This window comes from Papilio polytes, unplaced genomic scaffold, assembly GCF_000836215.1.
Source record: "Papilio polytes unplaced genomic scaffold, Ppol_1.0 DF824303.1, whole genome shotgun sequence".
Taxonomy (NCBI): domain Eukaryota; kingdom Metazoa; phylum Arthropoda; class Insecta; order Lepidoptera; family Papilionidae; genus Papilio; species Papilio polytes.
The window spans coordinates 3,264,854-3,270,853 of NW_013524901.1; the positions used below are offsets into that span (position 1 = coordinate 3,264,854).

Sequence of the window (6,000 nt, forward strand, 5' to 3'; positions counted from 1 at the left end):
CCTTGTTAAGGTATAATTGATATGATTGATGTCCTATTTAACTAAGGAATTGTAAAAAATCCTAGCAATCTACAATCATTGTAACAAGTCGACATATTTTACCATATTAACTATGTCATTTGAATAAACGAGATGTTATAATTATGACGCACTACGTTTAATAGGATCGCTGTAAAAAAAAAGAATAGAAAAAGGAAGTTACAGAAGAAGAGAGAAGTTATAAAATTAAATGAATCAATTGAAATCATATTTAATGTATGGCGTAAACGTTAAAAAAGATTACTACTCTCCACAAACAGATATTTAATAGTTAAGCCTGATACACACCATCAAACATAAAACTAAAGGTGTGAAGGATTTCCAACCGTCACCTCGGTCTGTCCCCACGTGGGAACAGCTGAGAATAAAAAGTTTCCTCCGTCCCACCATTTGCGACGGATGGAGGGTTAGAACTTATTTTATTTAACGGTTTCATCTGTCACCTTATTGGTGATAGTGGAACTAAAATGTGGGACACATGAAATATTTTATTCTCATCTGTTCCCACGTGGAGATAGAGCGGGCTGACGGTCGGGAATAATCCGGTGTGAGAAGGCTTTAAGAGGCTTTGTGTAGATTTCTCGCGTCATATCTACACTAAGCGGATCTATTAGAGAACACTAAACGGGTTTTGATATCGCAGTATATTAGATCTCCTTCCTCAAAATTAAAATAACGAGGCTTTTTTTTAATTGGTTATAAAAACGATATATCATAATATATTAGCTACAGGAAATTATGAAGAATGTTAATATTGGTTTACGTCAAACTACAAAGCCGGTTTTAAAAATTTAAGCAATAGGCAAAACTGATTCTTCCTTCAAACCTACGTACAAAGTACCGGTTAGTTCCGACCGGTTTTTTTAACAGACGTAGATATAACGATAAAATAACGTGACAAATATATGGCAAAAAACAGTATCCGCGGTAAACATTACATTTTTTATTTCACTAAAAAATAAAGTTGATAATAGCATAGATCACGCAACAGCACACAGTTCACAACTAATTGTTTTTATAGAGTTGATTACGTGATGGGCAGTAAACGAATTACCTTAAAATAAATGCACTACCAAAACATGTTAGTCGTGTTATACAAATGTCAGAATATGTTAAAGATGACTGCCTATTTATAGGTATTATATTTTAATTTTCATTAACAAAATAAAATACAATTAAATTTTTATAGTACTAGCGACGTTTCATTTTAACTCTGATTTAATCACGTTACGAATTTCGAAGAAACGCGTCTCGATGATTGGTTCAACGATATATATTTTTAGGCTTTCCGAAACTGCCAGAAGTTGAAGATGAAAATCAATGTTGAAATCTTTCAATACACAGTAATCAAGTGCACTGAACTTAATGACGCATTATTAATGTCTATACGAAACTAAAAGTAAATTACGAACTTACATTGAAAACTATATTCAGTAACAATGTTTTAATAATTTTTAGTTAACAATAGACTTTCTAAAAACAACTATTGTGTGCAAATTATAACGCAAAACATTAACGTATAAAATAAAATGCAACAATTTTGTAACATTGGTCGAAGCCGGTCAACATCTTATGAAATTATCAATTGAATGAAACACGAAACAAAAATATTATGGGATCTTTCGACCACCTTTCTGACAAACTTTTAAATCACTATGGGATTGGATTATCTTTTTAAAGATAAAAATCCCCCCTCCCAAATAAAGACAAAAAAGAAGACTTTTTAACTACTTTTTCGTTTCAATCAACACTATCAATAATTTCATATTATCGTTATTTTTTTTAGTTTTGATGATAAAGGACATAATTTTTAGAACTTTTGTTATAAAATGGTTTACATTCTTTGTTATATCATGAATAATAAATATATCTTTTTAATGTAAGCAATTCGTTCATACTATTTTTTCTGGTTTTATTTCAATTGTACTCGTTACAATGTTCTACCACTGCTTATTGCACTTGTTTATTTTCATCGTAATTTTACGTGCTATAATTCTAAAATCAAGAAAGCATAGGGACATATAAAACTTGATTAAAGCACGTGTTATGATTTTCTCTTTTAAGTATTGATCAATATAGGTATATCTTACACAAAGTTAAGACCCTTAAAAAAATTACACATCTGGCACCCATTAAATTATGAAGAAAAAATAAAAAATATACTTACAATTTATGCAAAGGATGCAGAAATGTGACAACCCTATTTCGAACGCGTGTAGGGAAGTGACCAGTTGATAATTAAATCGTTTCGAATTGTAGAGAGCGATGCGCACGCGCAAGTGTTAGCGTCCGTCGAGCGCGCGACGGACAGTGACTGCGAGTAACGCGGCCGCGGCGATACCGACTGCGAGCACGCTCACCTGCGTCACGCATACGTCACCACTCGTCACACCTGACCGCCAAACCCGAACATCGCGAATAATTAATTAATCATATCCTTTCAGACCATCTCTATTCCATTTAACCCTTTGATTCACACTATCCACAGAACGAGACATTTGTTACAAACCTATTAAACTGCAAAACGATAAAATCCTTGTTCCCACATGTTCGGATTACAAGAGGGCGGCATGGCGCAAACCATAAAAAATAACTGCATCGACATCATCTTTCCCTTATCCCTTACGGAGGGTCAGTACAGTATGTGCTGCTATTTCATACATTTCTATCAGCTGTCATATCTGAATCCACTCCTTTCTTAAGCATATCCTCTTTTACATAATCATTTCATACTAATATTATAGATGCAAAAGTTTTGATGGATGGATGTTAGGGTTTGTAGCCGAAACGGCTAAATGGATTGTGATGAAATTTGGCATAGACATAGAGGATAATCTGGAAGAACACATAGGCTACTAAGTTTTGTTTTTTTTTTACTCCACGCTGTGGAGTCGCGGGCGGAAGCTAGTCTACCCATACCTTCTTCAGTCTTAATCTCTCAATTTAAACAAAATATTTTTTTCACTCAAGTGTTAAGTTATATAAAAGGAAATAGCATTTTAAAATATATATTGGGTACATTGAATGGCAAATAAAATTAAGTAATGGATATCTACACTTTATAAATCAGAGAAACTTCTTAATTTTTCAAAAATTTTCACGAAGTAAACATAAATTTAATTCTGTCAAAAATATCGAATTAAGCGTTTAAATACAGCAAAAACTTTGACATCAAGTATATTGGCAATGATTTATATTTGTCGTGTCTACCTGTCTAACTATACGAAGGTCATATTTTTCTATTTTCATGACCATCGAAAAGGTAATATAACAATCACGACGCATTTTATGTTATACTAGTTTTTACCTGGAGTTTTGCGCTTGTTTTTCTTAACCAAAAATTTAGGAGTAATAGGAATAAAGAGAGTTAAAATAATTTATAGCTTATATCATACATTTTCATCAAAACAAGTTAGTGATGAGAACTTGTTCTTGTCCCTTTAAAGGGCCAGCACAGTATGTGCTGCTCTTTCATACGTTTCTATCAGCCATATCTGAATCCACTCCCTTATTAAGCATATCCTCTTTCACACAATCCATCCATACTTCGGTCTTCACAATAGTTCAATGTAATAAAAGTAACTATAATATGTATGATGAACATACCAGAGGCCTACCATTTTTATAAGGATAATTTAGTAAGAGGTAGTGGATGTCACATGTGGGTATTTGGATATCAATAAACAAAACAAATACATATGTAAAAATGTTACACTTCTAATTTTTTTTAAGAACTAGTTTTAATTTTATTATTAAATTTATTTATGATATAAGCTATTAATATTTAATTCTCTTTATTCCTAGTACTCCTAAATTTTATGTTAAGAAAAACACTTTTTTATATTTTTAACAGCTCTTGCTTTAAGAACTTTTTTATATCTATGGTTTATTCTACATTTCCATTAGCGAATGGTTTAAGTCAAATACATGTGTAATAATGTATAGTCATTTGAAATAAAAAATATGTAAAAATTACTATTAATTGTACTTTGCATAGATAAAGCATAGCCACTAAGTTTTTAACATAATTCCTATTACATCTTTAGTCTTTGAAAAATAGTAAGCAATTGTTAATAAAACCTTATCTATTGTAGATAACTGGCAAATATGAAAACAAATTATAGTTTGTTTATTCAATTAAATATATGAAGTCAAATGCAAAGTACTTTATAGATGGCTAGCATAGTGAAGGAACATACTTGCATATCAAAAATGAAATATGGAACATTGGTTGAACTTGGAATTAATTGAATATAATTAAAATTTTGATTTTTTTTTATCTATATTTATAATTTACAATACAAATTTAGTTTGAGACAGTTCTAATAGTGATTATGGTGATAACAAACAATTCGTTTTTTTTTTCGTTTTGTATTTTGTACTTTGTATTTTTTGTATTGTTTAACTTTTTGGTTTTCTACTGTTTATCCGCACATTAAAATTTTTGTAAAATACTTCTATTAGTGGAGACCTGTTATTAGCTATACACTTTAACTACCACTCCTACTTTGTTGTAATAGCTGTTGGTCTTCCATGAAAATAAATAAATAAATAATCAACAACAATAATAATAAAAATTAATACCCATTATTATGCACCATATTAGCAGTACATTTCTTTTAACTCTCATCTTTGTATTTATTCTGGATATCATCAATAATTTGAATTTGACAGAATTAATGAAATATACAATGTTTTATATTGATCACCTTATGGATCCAGAATCCAGAATAAATACAAAGATGAGAGTTAAAAGAAATGTAATGTCACTAAAATTTTTAATTTTTGACTCCTATGAGAGTAAAATCGAAAAAATTCATGCCCCATTTTTAAAATCCATTACTAATGCGATGTCAAACAAAACATCCTTATTTAGACAAAAACTACTATACATTTAATATTTCGAATATTAAAACAATTGAAATCTGAAACAATGACAAAGTTCTTAAAGAATTTCACTGTTTACTTATAAAAGGAAAATCAGACAATAAATATTTAACATTTAGACATTAACAAATGGAAAAATGCATTTTAAATAGTTGCAATAGCTTTTACTTTTTTTAATTGCCAAATTATGTTTTACCTTTTAATTTTAAATCAAAAAGAAACTGCAAGAAACGCAAACCGCACGTGAAAATTATTCACGATACTTTCTACATTTTTTACTGAGCGTAGCGGCATAGCTACCAGTGGGCGTTGCACGAATATAGGAGCTATTTAATTTACTCACCCTCAAACTCTTGATATCACCACGAAAAATATATTGCAAGATGAAAAGCGTGTAGTACTGGTAATGGCATTCAAACTAACTATGATTCAATGCAATATCAGAGGCGTTTGTCACCTCTTCATTTATCTACACTGGTTGACTAATTTAGGTTATAATAATAGCTCTTACCGAGCTTTTTTCTTAAAACTTATGATTTAATGTAATTTACATATCTAGCTCCATAATAATATTTTACAATTCATATTCTTTAACTATAAGAAATACTGTTTCACTAACAACATACTACTCCGTGACCCACTCCCGTTTCAGTTGGATCACACAGATTAAATAAGAATTAAGAATGGTTTGACATTTGCTGTTACGTCATTAAGTACGACAAAGTAGGGCACTTACTTTTATATTGTATTTAATTAAAACAATTTATCAGATTAATCTAAAGCGTTTACCGCACTCATAGAGATATAAAAACATGTAAAAGCGTAATTTTTATTAAAAACCAAAATATGATGAATCAAATCCTTTGGAAATACGCCATCTGGCGTCTAATAGCTTTTTCTTAAAAAAAAGTGTTTCTATTGAACACTAGATGGCGCTACTAGTACTTAACTGCGAACATAAATAGAACGTGTTGGTAAAATATACCGAGAGATGTCACTGTTAACGTTAATTTTGAGAATGGTTGTCCGTGCTTGAGGATTGTGTTTGTCAGGTTCAGGTCTGGGATAACCTCA

The 6,000-nt window shown here is 30.6% G+C and overlaps 1 protein-coding gene across 2 annotated transcripts in view; it reads right to left on the reverse strand.

Moving 5' to 3' along the window:
- Nucleotides 1-5,591, reverse strand: part of LOC106101692 (elongation of very long chain fatty acids protein AAEL008004) — a 28,664-nt gene extending 23,073 nt beyond the window's left edge. The window contains exon 1 of one of the 2 annotated variants that reach the window (XM_013281004.1): nt 5,270-5,591. The gene's annotated coding sequence lies outside the window, so the exon portion shown is untranslated. Of the gene's footprint in view, nt 1-2,206; nt 2,357-5,269 lie in introns of those variants that run through there. The other variant, XM_013281012.1, reaches the window with a different exon arrangement.
- Nucleotides 5,592-6,000: the final 409 nt, after the last annotated feature.